The sequence below is a fragment of the Musca vetustissima genome, unplaced genomic scaffold, assembly GCF_032173495.1.
Source record: "Musca vetustissima isolate MV318-11 ecotype Yass unplaced genomic scaffold, APGP_CSIRO_Mvet_v1 utg26809, whole genome shotgun sequence".
NCBI lineage: Eukaryota > Metazoa > Arthropoda > Insecta > Diptera > Muscidae > Musca > Musca vetustissima.
Genome location: NW_026878178.1, coordinates 85,604 through 106,015, shown reverse-complemented (window position 1 = coordinate 106,015; position 20,412 = coordinate 85,604). Strand labels below are relative to the sequence as shown.

The window sequence follows — 20,412 nt, the reverse complement described above, 5'->3', positions numbered from 1 at the left end:
TATTATACTCGAAATGTGGTTATAAATTAATTGTTATGGAAGAAAGTTAATAAAACTTTCTTATAATTAGAACTTTGAACTAAAAAATATATATCTTGAATATTGTAATAAACGAGGAGTAGTAGGTTTGCTTACTGCAAATATAAACGGAATTTGCAAAATGTTGTGAAATCAGTTTAGAACATCCACTATATGAATGATTTAGGGAAGTAAATCTAATTATTTTGGATACTGTAGAGTTGGCAAATGTGGCTGTGATGTCAAAATATTGACCTATTTTGCGTGCATGTTCTCCAATCTCCAAGAACCTGAAGTATCAAATTATGTCTATAAACTGCACTCTATATTGACCAACAATTAACTGTTCTTTGATACGTCCCCAGAGAAGAACGTAGAGAACTCTCTAAAAAAAAAAAATAGTCAAAACTTTCAATGAAGCAAAAACATCATGTAGATGTTAGTAGAAAAATGTTCTTCAATACAAAGAGTGGTGGTCAACAATTCCAATCGTAACAGGTTTTTGTGTCTCTTCTGGCCAGCCACCAAAATTAAGAAGAAACTTCTCAAAAAAGAAAGAACATAACTTTATAGAAAACTAGTAAAAAATCTCAGTCGGTCTACGGAATTGCACACAGGTTTTATTACTTTGGAACGATGGTTCCCATTTTCAGACATGATCTAGTTTGATCAAATATATGAATTTGCAAAGTTTGGATCAAATCGGACATTCAGTTCGCTTGATAATATATTAAATTTAAAAAATGTTTACTCTGGGTCCTAGGTAAGGTAAACATTAGTTATAATATTAGTTTGGGCAACGTTTAGTTCAAATCGGATAGTCCGTTCACATGACATTATATAATAATTTGCAGCAAATTTTTGACCATTATATGGTGGAGTACCAGATGGAATAGACCGATATTTACCATCTTCGAACTTGAACTTGGAATAAATATTACGATGTGCAAATTTTGAATGAAATCGGTTACTTCCTTCCAGAATTATCGTCCGCACCAGCCGGTCAGCCAGACAGTCTTATATTTGTAAATCGGCTCCAAATTGTCTGAAACGAATTTCGTCCAAAGAAAAATGGGGTCTAAACCAATACTTTGTTGGGGAACATTTTTTACGTATCGTTAGCCATAAGCCTGAGGGTATATACAATTTCATAGATTTAGTCACTTATGAATATAAATCTCCAGAGTACAAACTAGTTCAAATAAAATTTTCCGCAAAAGGAACTATCGGTACTAGGTCCAATTATTTCATTCAGTAGTTCACTTTGCTCCAGTCGTTCATGTTTGCTCTCATTCACCTAGCTCTTATGATCCAATCTTTCATCTGATTCTTCCCATTCATTGATCAAATTAACTGACGTGTACCAATGAACTATTGAACAAACGTAAGTAAATAAATAACCTGAAAATATTACATTGCTTTAACCAAGGCCACTTACATATAGAAGCATCCTTCCGAAACGATATCCTCTGCAAAAGTATCTATCGGTACTAGATACGGTTCTTTGGTGCATCTAGTTAATTTTGCTCTAGTCGTTTCATTTTGGACTCGTTCCCTTAGTTCAGTTTCGGTAATTGACTGAATTAACGAACGGTACTAATGAACGATTGATCTAAAGGAACTATGGATCTAAATTAATGTTCTAGTTCCATTGCGATGCGAACCGAAATAGATCAAACCGACTCTACTCGAGAGTTTAATAAAAAATGAAGCGGCGGTGGCCGACCTGTCGTGGCTTTTTAAAGACCTATATAACGTACATTTTTTAAGACCACAATAGACGGAATTTTTAGAGATATTTTTTCAAGATCTGACATATTTGTAAAAAAATATTTTCAGGCATGGATTTGTCAAGAAACGACCGACATGCGAAAACTTTTCAAGAACCATTAAAACGTGGCTTCTTTAAAAAATATTTTTATACACCATGAGGGGGTTGATTCTTTAACTATTTTTTTCATGGACCATACAAAGGAATTACATGGTCTTATGTGACCATGGATTTTTCAAAGACCAGCATACCATAAAGAAACAGCGCAGCGTAGATTTTTTAATGAGTTTTTTTTTTTTTTTTTTTTTTTTTGAATATAAGAGAGTGGATTTTTTAAGAAATTTCAAGGATAAGATCATGCAAAGAATTGTGCAAGGACTATCAGAGTGTAGATTTCTAAAAGATAAACTTCTTAAAGATTGTTTTAAAGTGATGATACTTATTTACAAAATGCTAATTCTATAAGGGGAGCTATGTATATAGCCACCGTGAAATCATGAAACTCCTCCAAAGCAGGACTTCAATTGCAATTTTTGTTACAAGGCATTCCCCTGAAAATAAAATGCATCAAATTCATTATTCTAATATATAGTCAGGTTGGCCGAGCGGTCTAAGGCGCCAGATTTAAGCTCTGGTTCCCGAGAGGGAGCGTGGGTTCGAACCCCACACCTGACAAAGCTAACTTTTTTATTAAAACAATAAAACTTTCAAATAGAAAGCAAATAAAAGCAGCCTCAATTCCGCCCAACATTTGTTGTTTCCCACATCCGTCAACATTGCAATAATTACAAAGTAAAAGCACATCAAAGCTGATGCTGCTGCTTTGTGTTATGTGTGTGAAACAGGAAGAGAAAGGATGAACGATGAATGAATTTTGAAACACAATGGCCATGGAAAACAACACATACACACAGCAAATATGTTCCACTTTACTTTACTTCGTCGAGGTTTTTCGCCCGTCACAAAGTAATAATTGACTGTGCAAGCCAGCAAACAAACAAATAAACCGAGCAACAAAAATTTCTGCTCCAATTCAGAGCCAGACAGAAAGAACGATTTTTTGCTGTTGACTTGTAAACAAAAGCTAACGTTCGACAATGTGTTTAGGAGAGGTCTGAACTTTACGTCATAGGGAGCCAGTCAGTCAAGTCAAAGTTCATTGCAGTTACAGAAAGATTTGTCTGTTGAGCGTGGAGTAAATGCTGGAATTCTACTCCTGTCTAGAATGGTGAAGCGAACGTATGTATGTATCCGTTTTGGAGGACGGCGAACTAATGAATAACTCCTCCTGTAGTTTCAATGGTACTTCACGTTACATATAGGGGAACAATGAATTGCATTGCATTGCACCAGAAGTTTAGTGACATAAAACGGGAACGACATGACACAGGAACTTAATCCTTCACCTTTTTTCAAGAGCTGCCGTTACAAAGGGATGTTGTAATCCTGCCGTCAACATGAAAAACTTAATAATTCTGGTTGTCGAATTTTACATTCTTTTTAGTTTTTTTAGAGTATTTTGTTTGGAGTCTAGGTGAAAAAAATTTATTGATTTTAAATTCGAGAGGGGGTGATAAGGAAAACATTAATAGTTGGCCCTTTAATTAAATATGACACAAGGCTATGGTATTTTGACTAATTAAATGATTGTCGCGTTACATGCCAGGAAAGGAAATTGTGATAATTGGAACTTATTACACTAGGCGACGAAATGTAGTTTATGGTTTGGTGGTTGGAGTATTACTTTTTGACACGAAATCCCTTAGTGCAAATAATAGAATCAAAGAAGAACAAATTTCCTAGAGAAGAAGTTATAGAATTACGACAACAACCACTAAAGAAACATTGGACGTAGGTTCCGGTTATCAAATGGCACTTGGAACCTAATTTCTCAAAGTTAAGTTGCAGCTGAATAGCATCAATATCACAAAAGAGCAGTATCGACGACTAATAAAGCAAGTGAAGAAATAAAGGATAAAAGAAAGTTCCTAGTAGACAGCAGCATGATAAAATGGTTTACGGCGGAATCTCTAAAGCTCGACGAAATGCAGCCGAGTTTCTTCGACCTCATGTCGCATCAGCTAGGGAGGAAAAAAGACTGCCTCCAAACTAAAAACAGATTGTAATAACTGGGAAGAAATTATCCTGCTCAAATCCATATTGATAATTTTAGCAACCGTAGTACAGAAATACAATAAAAAAAGCATTCTTAGAGATGGGCAATATGGATTCAGGCCAAAATCCAAGGGACCATATATAATCTAGAGAATTGCGTATCTACCTACTATTAATCGACTTTGAGGCTATCAGGCGAACAGTTCTATTAGAAGCATTGAGCTAAAAGGGAGTACTTCAGGAAATAATCGGAACAATAAGAGTTGGTCGTGATTGTAATAGGCTAATAAACGAGATCAGCATTAAGACGAATAGCTCACATATGTCCAGGAAAACAAAGCTTAAAATATTCGAAACATGTATAAAATCGATTCTGGTATACCTGGCTTGTGTCTAACGCCATCACGCAAAAGCTACAAGTATTCATAAATAAATGTCTCAGGATCACATACAGGATATTCCCACCTAACATTATAAATAACGTAGAGCTGTAGAATCTATCGAAGCAGGATCCAATAGAAAATCAGATTAAACGTAGGAAATGGTGATGGATTGGCAAAAATGGCACTTGTATTGAAACACGAAATCGGATTCGTCCATTAAATGAGATAGGCCAAAGTCATTCGACAATTCACGTATAAATTGGTGCAAAGAAATTAGAAAAAAAATACGAACGCGTTGCTTGAAACCCCGTTTATGGGTTCGTTACAGGTCAACAAGGTCTTGAAAAAATATTCTTGAAAAATCTTTATATGTATAGGCATTAAAAAAATATATTCTTAAAAATCTCGATACAGACATTGAAACAAATATTCTTAAAAAAATCTTAAAATTAAAGAAGCCACGCCTCTTACAGGCCATGGAAAATATTCATAAAAACATCCACGCCTCAAAAAAAATATTCTTTAAAAAATCCACGGCCTTGAATGAACAATCCTTAACAATCCAGATCTTGAATAGCCCATGAGAAAAAAATCCTTGAAAAATTCAAGCTTTGGATAGCCCATGAAAAATATTTTGTAAAAAATGTAGGCCTTGTATAGCCCATGAAAAAATAATCCTTGAAAATCCAGGCTTTGGATAGCCCTTGAAAATATTCATTAAAAATCTACACCTTGGAGAGTCTCCAAAAAAATATTCTTTAAAAAATCCACGCCTTGGATAGGCCTTGAAAAACATTCTTTGCAATATCCACGCTCATATAGGCCTTAAAAAATCCACGCCTTGGATAGATCCTTAAAAAATCCACGCCTTGGATAGATCCTTAAAAACTCCACTCCTTGGATAGATTCTTAAAAAATCCACGCCTTGGATAGATCCTTAAAAAAATCCACGCCTTGGATAGATCCTTAAAAAATCCACGCCTTGGATAGATCCTTAAAAAAATCCACGCCTTGGATAGATCCTTAAAAAATCCACGCCTTGGATAGATCCTTAAAAACACCACTCCTTGGATAGATCCTTAAAAAATCCACGCCTTGGATAGATCCTTAAAAAATCCACGCCTTGGATAGATCCTTAAAAACACCACTCCTTGGATAGATCCTTAAAAAATCCACGCCTTGGATAGATCCTTAAAAAATCCACGCCTTGGATAGATCCTTAAAAAATCCACGCCTTGGATAGATCCTTAAAAACACCACTCCTTGGATAGATCCTTAAAAAATCCACGCCTTGGATAGATCCTTAAAAAATCCACGCCTTGGATAGATCCTTAAAAAATCCACGCCTTGGATAGATCCTTAAAAAAATCCACGCCTTGGATAGATCTCTAAAAATCCACGCCTTGGATAGATCCTTTAAAAATCCACGCCTTGGGTAGATCCTTAAAAAATCCACGCCTTGGATAGATCCTTAAAAAAATCCACGCCTTGGATAGATCTCTAAAAATCCACGCCTTGGATAGATCCTTAAAAAATCCACGTCTTGGATAGATCCTTAAAAAATCCACGCCTTGGATAGTTCTTAAAAAAATCCACGCCTTGGATAGATCCTTAAAAAATCCACGCCTTGGATAGATCCTTTAAAAATCCACGCCTTGGGTAGATCCTTAAAAAATCCACGCCTTGGATAGATCCTTAAAAAATCCACGCCTTGGATAGATCCTTAAAAAATCCACGCCTTGGATAGATCCTTAAAAAATCCACGCCTTGGATAGATCCTTAAAAAATCTACGCCTTGGATAGATCCTTAAAACCTCCACTCCTTGGATAGATCCTTAAAAAATCCACGCCTTGGATAGATCCTTAAAAAAATCCACGCCTTGGATAGATCCTTAAAAAATCCACGCCTTGGATAGATCATTAAAAACACCACTCCTTGGATAGATCCTTAAAAAATCCACGCCTTGGATAGATCCTTAAAAAATCCACGCCTTGGATAGATCCTTAAAAAATCCACGCCTTGGATAGATCCTTAAAAAATCCACGCCTTGGATAGATCCTTAAAAATCCACGCCTTGGATAGATCCTTAAAAATCCACGCCTTGGATAGATCCTTAAAAAATCCACGCTTTGGATAGATCCTTAAAAAAAACCACGCCTTGGATAATCGTTGAAAAAATATTCTTTAAAAAAATCACGTTTCATATAAATCTTGAAAAAATCCACTATATTAGTCTCGTAAAATATTCTTAAAAATCCACACCTCTTACAGACCCTTGGAAAATATTCATAAAATCCACGCTTCATATAGGCATTGACTAAATATTCCTTAAACAATCCAGGCCATAGACCATGAATACATTTTCCTTAAACAATTCTGGCCTTGGATAGCCCTTGAGAAATATTATTAAAAAAGCATGCCTTGGATTGTCCTTGGAAAATATTCTTCCATAAATCCACGTTTTGGATAGCCTTTGAATAAATATGCTTTAAAATCAACGCCTCGAATAGACATCTTCTTTAAAGACATATTCTTTAAAAATTCCATGACTTAGACAGTTATCGAATAAAAGTGATTTAAACTATAGTATGTCAAGAATGATTTAAATCTTGCCGATTACCTTGTTAAGTATTTTCTTTAATTATGACAACTATTTTAATCACTCTCTATTTTATTTAAATATAATTTTTATCTATTTGAAAATATATTAATCTCAACATTTTTCTTAAATTGCCAATTTGCTTTGAAATCTGTATGAAAAGAACATTTCACTACATAATTGCTCAGCAGTATACATAAATGAAAACAAAAACAATTGCAATATCTGCTTCATTCAGACCGCACAAGCAAAGAGAATATTACGTTTACCCTCTTTCCCTTAGTTTACAGACGTCATCATCACTAACGTCGTCATCATCACAAGCAATGTGTAGAACTTTTGTATTTCACAACGAACAGGCACACACAGATACTCACAAACACAATCAACGATTTTGTGATGGGGATTGTTTTTTTGCACAACGTTTGCTGTGACGAAAACAAAGTAAAGAAGAAATCTATTTTTAGATTCGTGTGGTCGTCGTTTGTAAGTGAACGACGAGAATAAAAGCAATGTTGTGCACGCAGTTGGCACAAGTCAGGTTGGCCGAGCGGTCTAAGGCGCCAGATTTAAGCTCTGGTTCCCGAGAGGGAGCGTGGGTTCGAACCCCACACCTGACATAGATGAAGCATTTTTCGAATGGTTGAATTCTTTTGCTATTTTTTAATTATTATTTTTTTGCAATATTTTTTAAAATAATAAAAAATATAAAATAATAAAAAATATAAAATAATAAAAAATATAAAATAATAAAAAATAATATAATTATCTTGGGAGCAATAGTTTTTGTTTTTTATTAATTAAAAAAGGTTGCATAAATATTTTTTTTTTTTAATTTTTACAAAGCATCGTCATCTTACTTAGTGAGTTGTCGTTGTTTTAGAATCATTCCATGTAAGTTATTTTGTCTTAGTTATTGGATTATTGTTCGTCGTCAAGTGATTCACGATTGACTTCGATTTTACTGTCCTTGGGGATTCCATTCCGGTTATGCTGCTTCTAGTTAACTGGCTTGTACCAATGAACAATTGAACTAAAGGGAACTAAATGAATATCCTAGATCCTTTTGCGGAAAATATTGAACCACATCACAGCTCCATTTATGGTGTTAGAACAGAACATTCTGTATATTGTCCTGAGGAAATTGCATATTATCCTTGGAAATTGTATATGAATATTTGTAGCTTTTGTGGAATGAATTTATACATTCGAGAAGACGACAAATAGCATCCACATAATGTAAGTATTCAAGTTGTAGTGAGAAACTGCACGTCATTCATTAGAATTCATTCATTATTTCATCTATTACAATTTTGAACACTTCTGTATCCTCCTACATCGCTCTTATTATTTGTATAATTTTCTTCCCATGTGGTAGTTCATCTGATGGTGTCAAAAGCATTCTTGAAGTCGATGAATAGTAGATACAATATTCTATAGATTACTCTATTATGACACATAGGGTGTTCGTTCAAGTCGGGAGGGTTACTTACCACTTGAACTTGCCATCAAATTGGTGGCTTTCTCCTTTTGCGTGAACCATCAGTGGGCTCGCTTTTATATGCCTTTTGATCTGGAGCATCCTCATCCATTCGGACAACATGGCCTAGCCAACGTAGTCGATGCAGCTCGATACCTCTGACTATCTCAATGTCAGTGTATAAATGGTATAACTCGTGGTTCATTCGACGTCGATATTCACCGTGGACACAGATCGGCCCGTAGATCTTTCGGAGAAGTTCTCTCTCAAACACCCCAAGAGAGCATCTGCTTGCGCAAGTACCCATGCTTCAGATCCATACACCGACACGAGAACTATCAGAGCTTTTTTGCATTGTAGAGCGTTTGGACTACCTCGAAGCTGTAGTTCTCAAGTTCCACAGTTGGTCCGAGTCTTCTCGCAACACTCATAAGACGATCAATAAATCATCTAAAAAAACCTGTACCGGAGCAGTGCTAGTGTGAATATGGTCATATGGTCACAGTCTAAAAATTGATCCTGTCGATTATCCTGATAAGAAGAAAGGATTCAAATCAAATGTTTGGATTCAGTGACCCACAATCTATATAAACTGGAAGTTTCGTCCCAAAATTCGAAAAAAAATAATTACAACACGCGACCAATTGGATTGGTCCTTTCAGACTTAAACTGCTGTCCCTGTGCCAGTTAAAGTTATTCTGCATAGACGTATTAATTTTGTAGGAAAGCCGAACGCAGACATGGCTTTAAACACCTCTGAACGGATAGGGCTATCGAATGGGAAGGAGACTTTTTCCTCTATAGTTGGCACATATCGTCTTGTCTCCTTTTTTGTGAACGGGACACATGATATTGAGGTTCCAATCAATGGGCATGAATTCCTCTAGCCAAATTGTACTAATCAGCTGGCGCATGCTCCTGACCAGGATCTGACGACAGGTCTAGAATAGTTCGGCTTGTTACCCGTCGGCACCTGCTGCCTTTTTATTATTCATCTGATTGATTGCTATTCTGACCTCATCTTGGCTAGATGGTATACACTATATACCGCCATCTCTTATTGGTTCTGTGGAATCTTCTTCACCGTCACAATTTGAAACCAAAACTTTTCAAAATACTCCATCCAAATCCTAAACACGCTGTCTGTATCTGTCACCAGGTTTACTTCTTTAGTATCTAGGATGTGTCTGGTAAAATTTTCGGACGTCATGACTGACTCTTGTACATCTCGATTTGCTCCCTCTCTCGTTTTTCTTGTTCTTTTTCTGAAAATACGTTTCTGTTGTTTATACCAATTCATATAAAAATTAATTTTGTAGTCGATTTTGCATTATCCGGTAATAGTCGAAATCGATTTTGAACAGTTTTGACCAAATCGAAAGATCGACTTTTTAGCAAAAGGTAAAAATTGAAAAGTCTAAAATTCGACTTTTTGGTCAGAGGCAAAAATCGAAAAGTCGACTTTTTCGCTCGACTGCGTATCTTTAGCCATTATAATCAGATATTGGTTTCCATGTCTCCATGGATACTCCTTCGACATTATGATTCCAATTTCATTTTCACTGTTATTCTCTTTACAACTGTAAAGAACATAGTTGTCGTTTACTATGGGAAGTTTATCGCTTTTATTACATATAATTTCGCTGTTATCTAAGACTTCGATCTTCGCACATTCCATTGTTCGATCCCATCACTTTTCGTTATTATCTATTTCACTTAGACAATTGACCTGCTGCCCAATAAGTTTCACAAAAAGTCCATCCATGAATTATATTATAAATTCCTTTGGCCAAAACAAACATTTAAATTTGTAACCAATTAAAAAAATATCTAGGTTATAAATAAAACTTCCTATTCAAAAATATATTTGTATGTGCATATTGCATTGCAATGTGGACACTAAAACTCCCATATTCATTCATTTATTTACCCAAAAGGAAATGACTAACAAAAGCCGACAAATCAGTTGCACTTTTTCCGGTTATTGTACCGTTCGGTCGGTCGTTCATTTCGTATGCTTTTGTGCAATTGCTTCTGTTTTCTTTTTTCCAACTTTTTTTGTTTTCAGACTGGACAAAAATATTAAAAATTGTCATACCGCCACCGCTGTTAGCTGAGATTCCCTTCCAGTATTCGAGGGGGTATTTGGTATTTGTAGCAATTGGTGGTTCGGTTAGTTGGTTTGGTCTGGTCTGGTTAAAAGGTAGCCGACCCAGACAGTCAGACAAATTTGTGGGTTGTGTTCGGTTTGTAGTTAGTATGGCAGTAGATTGCAATACCACCAAGACCACCCATCATCATCCTCATCTACTGTTGTGGTGAATCAACTAGGGTTTTGTTTGTTAACTGTGCTAGTAGCTACCCGACGACGAGCATTGCATGGTCTGATTAGAGTTTTGTGAAAAAATATATATTTTTGTTTAACTTTTTTTCCAGACAATAGGAGGAAAATCAAGCGGGAAGCGATGTATTAAAAAAAGCATGTCTGTCATTGTGTTATTCGTTCGTTGGGTTAGTCTTTAGAGTAATAAATAAATATATAGTAGCTATATCTACTATATGTATGAGCATACATGTGTGTGTTTATATCTGTGTGCATTGTTTCGAGTTTCCCTTTTCCCAATATTATTGTGCATATTGGCAAAAAAAAAAAAAAAAAATACTGCCGTTGCAGAATTATGGCAGTGGAAATATGAAACTACAAGAAAATATTAATTTTCAGTTAATGAAAATATCAAAAGGGGGCAGCAGCAATCAATGTTTGAAGACAACCACAAACACGATGTGTTAAAGTTGTCATAGAAATTGAAAGGAATATATGTTGATTCGGAGTCTTAAAATTTGTAGAAAAATAGCAATATTTGAATTCAACATTTTTAAGTAATAATATAGATTTAAAAAATAGAATTTGTTAATGATTACCTTATTTTATTATTGTTAAGAACAGCTCAGGATTTCCAAAATATGTTACCTGAAATTGAAGAAGAAATAAATGAAAATTAATTTGATGTTTTTATAGTATTTTTCAATGAATTTCCGAGGAATAATTGTGATTTTTGTTTTTTTTTTTTATAAGTGTGTATAACACTTTTAAGGAATATCAGAGACTAAGCGTGATTTTTTACAAACTATTTTTTTAATATAAGTATTTTTTGAAGGAATATTTTTGCAACAAATATCAGAGTCATAGATGTGGATTTTTTACACAATTTTTTTTTCGAGGATATCAGCGCATAAGCTTTTTTAAGAATATTTTCTCATGAAATATCATTTTTTAATAATGATATTTTTTAAATAAATGATATAAATCTCAAATAGAGATGTACAGGAATCAGAACGATCCGGAAATGTTATCGACGAGTAAAACACCAAACTCAATGCTTTGCTGCAGGCACATCCTCCTGTAGAGATGAAGAAGGAAATCCGGTGACAGATACAGACACCGTGTTGATCTGATCTGGAAGGAGCATTTTAAATATATTCTGCTATCAAATAGTGGCTGTGAAGAAGATACCCAAGAACCAATAAGAGATGCCGGTATAGAGTATATACCACCTAGCCAAGATAAGGTTAGAATAGCAATCAATCGGCTGATGAACAATAAAGCAGGAGGTGGCGAAGGGTTTCAAGCCGAACTATTCAAGACCGGTGGTCAGATGCTGGTCAGGAGCATGCACCAGCTGATTAGTAAAATTTGGCTAGAAGTATGCATGACCAATGATTGGAATGCGTTCGGCATTCCCGCAAAATTAATACGACTATGCAGGATAACTTTAAGTGGCACAAGTTGAACAGTTAAAGTCGGAAAGAACCGGAGCCCTTCAATACCGAACTAGGTTTCAGAAAAGGTGACTGTTTGGCGAGTAACCTTTTTAAAATTCTGCTGGAAATGGTCATGCGAGACGCAAAGGTGAACAGAAATGACACTCTGCACAACAAACAACATATGCTACTCACCTACGCCAATGACATCGATATAATGGGTCGAACATTGCAAGCGGTAACAGTCACCTTTGAACAAATTGAGAAAGAGTCGACCAAAGTCTGGGTCTGGCAGTAAATGGCGAGAAGAACAAGCAGATAGTATCAACGCGCAAGACGTCCAGTAGACTCGAACCACCAGTGGAACTTAAGAACTTAAGCTTCGAGGCAGTCAGAGATTTTATATATCTTAGTACCGCCATAAACAAAACTAAAAACGTCAGCTTTGAAATTCGGAGGAGAATAGTATTGGCCAAAAGATTCTACTACGGTCTGAGTAAGCAACTCAAAAGCAAGGTAACCTCTCGCCAAACTCACACTCAACAAGACGCTGATACTACCTGTGCTGTTATATGGATCTGTAGCATGGGTACTTGCGCAAGCAGATGAGGCAGCTCTTGGAGTGTTTAAGGGAAAAATTCTTCTAAAGATCTACGTCGACGGTGAATATCGTCGTCGAATGAACCATTAACTATACCATCTATTGCCGGACATCGACATAGTCAGACGGATCGAGCGGCAGCGAGTACGTTTTCTAGGTCATGTTGTGAAAATGGATGAGGATACCCCAGCTATAAAAGCGAGCCAAGTGATGGTTCATGCAGAAGTGGAAGACCAAGAATTCGATGGAAAGATCAAGTAGAAGACAACAACAACAACAATATAAATAATTTTTGGTGCGGATATGTGTTACTTAATGAGAACCGAAAATAAGAAATTACAGCCGGAAAATCCCCAAAAACCGAATATTGGGGTATACCGTTATATAGGGCCTACACCAAAACGTCCCATTTGAAATACCAAACATCCTCAGATTAGCTGGCTAAAAATTTTGGGCTCTATCTTGAATATTACGACCTCTATCAGTTTTCAACGAACAGGCATATAATTTTATTCTGATATATATATATATATATATATATATATATACTTTGTGGGGTCTTCGGTGAATATTTCGAGGCGTTGACAATTTTAATATACACTCAACCTCAATCCGCTTTTACTCATTTTTTACATTCAAATAGCAAGGAATGTGTCTGGGGAGTGGGAAATTACTTATGGGGATGAAGCTCCTTGGTAAGTATATCAGAAGAACAGCTTCGTAATGGAAGAACAACTTCGTAATGGGTTAAGTTTTGGATCCCTAAATTTTTTGAACCAGATTTTCAGATACTAAACCTGATTTTTTACCGGTTTTAATCAATAGTGTTGTAAGTTGAAATCGAATAATAATACCTTCAGCTCTTCTATGAAGAAGTCCTTAAGCTCTTCTGAAGAAGAAAACCTCCTGTTCTTCTATGAAGAAGACCTTCTGACATTTGAAGACCTTCTGACATTGATCGGGGGTTATGTCGAAATTTGTGACCAGGATTATTATGTTATGTGAAAACAAATACCAATTTGTGCATTACCTCTAACATCCAAATATAGACCAATATCGCAATGTGGATCGAGACTTATATATTTGGCAGTAAGAAACAATATATGGGGACGACTCCAAAATGGGGACAGATATATCTATTTTTCCAACCCAACCAACCGATGAGTAATAGCGATCTATGTAAACACTTTTAAAACTTTATCGTAATTTTAAGAGAAATACGAAAATCGAAATTGAATATTTTTCTGATTAATAAAAAATGGGTGGTTCTTCGACGAAATTTGTGGGTCTTCGAGGTGTTCCAAACGGAATGACGAATATAATAACACTTCATCTTCACCTTATGGTGAAGAATATAATTTTTTTTTTACCGCACTATGTGGCAGACAGAGAACTATTTTAATTGTCTCTTTAAAATTATGGATACCGACCGCTTAAGGACATTTTGTAACATTTTTCTCCTTACTGTCAAGTATGTCCTTCTTTAGTGTTTAATTGCTTTATTAATAAATGCATTTATAGCACATTAAAAAACACACTCAAACACTACAAACCAATTAATTTCAATTCACGGACCATCAATTATGGCCCAACAACTAAAGACAAGACTCCAATGTGTGTGCCAATATGGGCACATGCAGAGCACACAAATACACCGTATGACATAAATCCACATTATAAGTATCTATATTCGGTTTGGAAAGAAGATCAACTGGTTGGTTGTTCCTTGCAAACAGGCCAAAAACATAACGACACTTAAAATATTCTTGAAAAAAAAAATAGAGAACAGCGAACATGTTTCTTGCATTGTTAACAAAAAAGAAGAAAACGGAACAAGTTCAAGCTGGAACATATCACCACCATTGGAAATTGAGGAACGAATTAATTCGGCATTCAAGACACTCAGCCCAGAAGAAAACGACGATCTCTGGAGGAGTTCTGGATGCAACAGCAACAACAACCAAGAGAGTGATGAGGAACTCCGAAAGAAACCGTTAAAACATGATGACGACGACGACTTCATGCATGAAATGTATGAAATAATACAAAACATCGGCCAACATGTGCCAAGAAAATGCGAATGAACTGATTTGCACAAAAATACAACAACAACAAAACCAAAAAGAAAACAAGAATGAAATGAACAAAAAATATAACTTGTTGAACTTGATATTGAACTGAATCGTCGAACAGAAGAAAAAAAGAAAGAATAAACAGCTGAATCAGCGAAAAAGTCGATTTCTTTCTGTCGTAACCACATTATACCACCACACATCAAACAAGTTGCATGGACGACGTTGTTGTTGGCAGTGTGGGCATGAGTATTTTTTTACCTGTGCTACAATTAATATTAATGGGTTATTATGAAAAGAATAAATTTTGAAGTTTTATGTGGAAATAAGACTTTCGGTGTTTTACAAAAGAAAGCATTCGGATCTTCTATGAAGACGGAAACCTTTAACTCTTCTATGAAGAAGACCTTCAGGTTTTTCATGAAGAAGAATACCTCCAGGACTTCTATGAAGAAGAAGATCTTCAGGTCTTCTATGAAGATGAAGATCTTCAGGTCTTCTATGAAGAAGACCTTGTTGTTCTTAATGAAGATGATGACCTTCAGGTCTTCCATGAAGAACACTTTCTAGTCTTCTATGAAAAAGACCTTCGGATTTTCTGTGAAGGAAAATACGACCTTAAGGACTTCTATGAAGAAGACCTTCAGGACTTCCATGAAGAAGACATTCAGGACTTCTATAAAGAAGACGTTAGGGTCTTCAATAAAGAAGACATTCAGGTCTTCTATGAAGATGATGACCTTCATGTCTTCTATAAAGATGATGACCTTCAGGTCTTATATGAAGAAGAACACCTTCTCCTCTTCTATGAAGAAGACCTTTTGGTTCTCAATGAAGATGGTGATCTCCCAGTCTTCTATGAAGAAGAACTTTAGCTCTTCTACGAAGAATGAATTCTAGTCATATCCTCTTCTATGAAGAAGAAGACCTTCTGGTCTTCTAAGAAGAAGAAGACCTTCTGGTCTTCTAGGAAGAAGAAGACCTTCTGGTCTTCTAAGAAGAAGAAGACCTTCTGGTCTTCTAGGAAGAAGACCTTCTGGTCTTCTAGGAATAAGACCTTCTGGTCTTCTAAGAAGAAGAAGACCTTCTGGTCTTCTAAGAAGAAGAAGACCTTCTGGTCTTCTATGAAGAAGACCTTCTGGTCTTCTAAGAAGAAGAAGACCTTCTGGTCTTCTAAGAAGAAGAAGACCTTCTGGTCTTCTATGAAGAAGACCTTCTGGTCTTCTATGAAGAAGACCTTCTGGTCTTCTATGAAGAAGACCTTCTGGTCTTCTATGAAGAAGACCTTCTGGTCTTCTATGAAGAAGACCGTCTGGTCTTCTATGAAGAAGACCGTCTGGTCTTCTATGAAGAAGACCGTCTGGTCTTCTATGAAGAAGACCGTCTGGTCTTCTATGAAGAAGACCGTCTGGTCTTCTATGAAGAAGACCGTCTGGTCTTCTATGAAGAAGACCTTCTGGTCTTCTATGAAGAAGACCTTCTGGTCTTCTATGAAGGAGATCTTCTGGTTTTCTATGAAGAAAATCGTCTGGACTTCTATGAAGAAGACCTTCTGGTCTTCCATGAAGAAGACCTTCTGGTCTTCTATGATGAAGACCTTCTTGTGTTCTATGAAGAAAAAACCTTTTGGACTTTCATGAGAATATTTTTGGCCTTGTCTTCTATGAAGAAGAAGACCTTCTGGTCTTCTATGAAGAAGACCTTAGGGTCTTCTATGAAGAAGAAGACCTTCTGGTCTTCCATGAAGAAGAATATCTTCTGGTCTTCTATGAAGAAGAAGACCTTCTGGTCTTCTATGAAGAAGACATTCTGGTCTTCTCAGAAGAAGACCTTCTGGTCTTCTATGAAGAAGACATTCTGGTCTTCTCAGAAGAAGACCTTCTGGTCTTCTAAGAAGATGAAGACCTTCTGGTCTTCTAAGAAGACCTTCTGGTCTTATAAGAAGACCTTCTGGTCTTATAAGAAGAAGAAGACCTTCTGGTCTTCTAAGAAGAAGACCTTCTATGAAGAAGACTTTCTGGTCTTCTATGAAGTAGACCTTCTGGTCTTCTATGAAGTAGACCTTCTGGTCTTCTAAGAAGAAGACCTTCTGGTCTTCTATGAAGAAGAAGACCTTCTGGTCTTCTAAGAAGAAGAAGACCTTCTGGTCTTCTATGAAGAAGAAGACCTTCTGGTCTTCTATGAAGAAGACCTTCTGGTCTTCTAAGAAGAAGACCTTCTGGTCTTCTAAGAAGAAGACCTTCTGGTCTTCTAAGAAGAAGAAGACCTTCTGGTCTTCTAAGAAGAAGAAGACCTTCTGGTCTTCTATGAGGAAGACCTTCTGGTCTTCTATGAAGAAGACCTTCTGGTCTTCTATGAAGAAGACCTTCTGGTCTTCTATGAAGAAGACCGTCGGTCTTCTATGAAGAAGACCGTCTGGTCTTCTATGAAGAAGACCGTCTGGTCTTCTATGAAGAAGAAGACCTTCTGGTCTTCTATGAAGAAGACCTTCTGGTCTTCTATGAAGAAGCCTTATGGTCTTCTATGAAGAAGGCATTTTGGCCTTTTAAGAAGAAGACCTCATCTTCTATGAAGAAGACCTCATCTTCTATGAAGAAGAAGACCTTCTGGTCTTCTATGAAGAAGACCTTCTGATCTTCTATGAAGAAGACCTTCTGGTCTTCTATGAAGAAGAATACCTTCTGGTCTTCTATGAAGAAGCCTTATGGTCTTCTATGAAGAAGGCATTTTGGCCTTTTAAGAAGAAGACCTCATCTTCTATGAAGAAGACCTCATCTTCTATGAAGAAGAAGACCTTCTGGTCTTCTATGAAGAAGACCTTCTGGTCTTCTATGAAGAAGACCTTCTGATCTTCTATGAAGAAGACCTTCTGGTCTTCTATGAGGAAGAAAACCTTCAGCTCTTCTATGAAGAAAACCCTTTGATATTCTATTAAAAAGAGCTTCTGTTCTGAGAACTCCTTTTGGATTTCTATGGACCTATTAATCTTTGATGAGAAAATTTTTGACTATTTTGTCTTCTATTGGAACATCTTTTGATCTTCAGCAAAAAATTTTGTATTTTCCAAAATTCGACTTCCTTATATAATAACCCTTTTGCCCACAATTGTTTTAAATGATCTACAAAAAAAGTTTACTTAACACCACCAGAAATGGTCAGGCCAACAATCACTTCCAGCTGAAACCAAATACAGAAATTTTCAAACAAAATAAAAAAACAAGTTTATTCAAAACCAAAGAAAACTCCTTTAACAACAAAATGGGAAATGGTTAAAACTGGAAATAATTAAAGAAAATGTGTACCCACCTGACCATTTAAACCAGAATGGTCATAAAAGTAAAAAAAGTAATAATGGAATGGAAACATCTTTCACCAAAGAAAGTATGTAGAACAATTACCAGAAAAACGGACCATTGTCTTGCTGTCGGATTGTTAGAACCATAAAAGACAAAGAAACCGCAATTAAAGATATTTTCTTGTCACCAAGAGAAGAGAACAAAGTGTCTGACAGACTGGAAGAAACAGACATTAGTTAAGTGATATACTTAAATAACCTTACTTTTTGTTAGCGTTAACTGGTTGCTTGCTTCGTATCATTCCAGGGAAGTACAAGTACAACAAATGATGTTAACATGTTGGTTGGTTGTTCTTGTAGCCAACGTTCTTCATGGCCCATAAACATTTTCATTTAATTGTTGAGAATATGTACTTGTTATGATGTGCAAAGAACAAAAAACATTGTTTTTTTATAAAAAAAAAATCTTATAAAAATGTGTTAGGGCATGGTTGATGTTATCGGAGCACTACTTTTTTTAATGACTGATATTTTCCAAGAATTTATTTTTATATAACATTACTAAACTTCTAAATTATGTTGAAATGTTATATGTTGTTTAATGGTAAAGAATGTATACAAAAAAACAGTATTTTTTTCGAAAGTAAAGATAGTCTTTCATTTAAAAAATAATGTTCCACATTTTAAATAAATATATATTTTTCTTTTTTTTTTTGTAATAAAAAAATAATAATAATAACACTTAACAGTTATATAGCCGCACAACAAAATAATGTAATTTAAATTAAAATAAAACAGCTCCAGATTAAATTTATTCAGAATAATAAAATGTAATGCAAAAATTAACCTAAATTTTTAAATTCGAAAAACAGTTCCCTGAATTGTTGGCTAAAGGATGGTAGGAGGAATACATTTATTTTTTGTTAAATGCCAACAACCGAACAGATAGAATAATTTTAATCATTAAAGTCCACCGCTCAAAAAAATAGGGAGAATTCTAACGAAGCGTAACATTCTGCCGACAGAGAGTTAGGGATGGATGGTTAACAAAACAACAACAGTAATGTTACGCATAATATATATCACCTGTTTCATCAGAGTCTCCCCCTAAACAATAGTGTTAAAATATGGATAAAAACAACAAAAACAAACAATGCACTGGTAAAAAAGAAAAAATCAGAAAAGTGGAGAATAAAATTACAAACAAAACAAATGTCAGTAGGTGGAAATAGAAATCTATTATGAAAATTTCGATAAAATCGAAGCAATGATCGAAGTTGATTGGCATGTTAGCGGTCGTAACATCTCCCATGAACTAAAAATCGACCATAAAAATGTTTTAAACCATTTACATATTATATTATATTTTCCACAGCGCATCATTTATTATACAGAGACCTGCCTTTATAAGCAAGCAATTTCCCTATAAAGTTTAGTATTTCTAGGTGCGTTACGTGTTACAAAATCCTCAATGGAAAAACAGTATAATATATATACCAGTGTGTGCCATAGTCAAATATAAAGATAAATGTACACAAATTCTATATCTACCCGCACCACCGTATACAATGTTTTGTACTTTTTAGAATTTATTTCTACAAAATATGTATGTATAAATGTTTATTGTCATAGTTCTAGATAAGTATTTCATATCTTTATCCATTCCACCGTACACAATATTTAGTACTTGTATTCCATTCGTATTCTATTTGTTTATAATATACAAAACTGCATACCGAATTTCAGAATTATACTTTTCCCTACACATTGCAATATTTAGTATTTTTGGTATCATTTAGTACGAATTTCCAATAAACCAAGCCTCTATCTGTACTAAGAGTTGGACATATTTGTACTCTAAATTTGCATTTATATTTTTTTACCATTTACTGTGGTACACTATTTAGTACAATTTTCCAAAAATATTTGTGCATATCGCCCATTCCATTATAATTTAATATTTTTGTACTATTTTAGTACTAATTTCAAAAATATATTACTGTATAACTTAGTATTTGTAATAGTTAAATCTATGTACCGTGTTTCAGATTTCTATTTCTTCAGGTTTCATTATATTACAGTGTTTAGTACTAATTTATACCAGTTCCATTGTATTTTATTATTTCGTACTTATCATTCAAAAAAATGTTATGCATATAATTTATTTTGTAATAAAAATAAAGCTATATGCGAAGTTTCACATTTAGACATTTTATAACTGTTTAATATGTTTGCCCATCATCCTATTTGAAATAGTTTAAGTTACATAGTATAATATTTAAGTAGTATAATATATATACTATAATATTTAGTAC

The 20,412-nt window shown here is 35.1% G+C and overlaps 2 non-coding genes across 2 annotated transcripts; both read left to right on the top strand.

The window, feature by feature from the left end:
• Nucleotides 1-2,380: 2,380 nt before the first annotated feature.
• On the top strand, nucleotides 2,381-2,464 carry Trnal-uaa (transfer RNA leucine (anticodon UAA)). Its single transcript has one exon. It is a non-coding gene; the product is annotated as a tRNA-Leu (tRNA).
• Nucleotides 2,465-7,423: 4,959 nt separating this feature from the next.
• Trnal-uaa (transfer RNA leucine (anticodon UAA)) lies at nucleotides 7,424-7,507 on the top strand. Its single transcript has one exon. It is a non-coding gene; the product is annotated as a tRNA-Leu (tRNA).
• The last annotated feature ends 12,905 nt before the right edge of the window (nucleotides 7,508-20,412 follow it).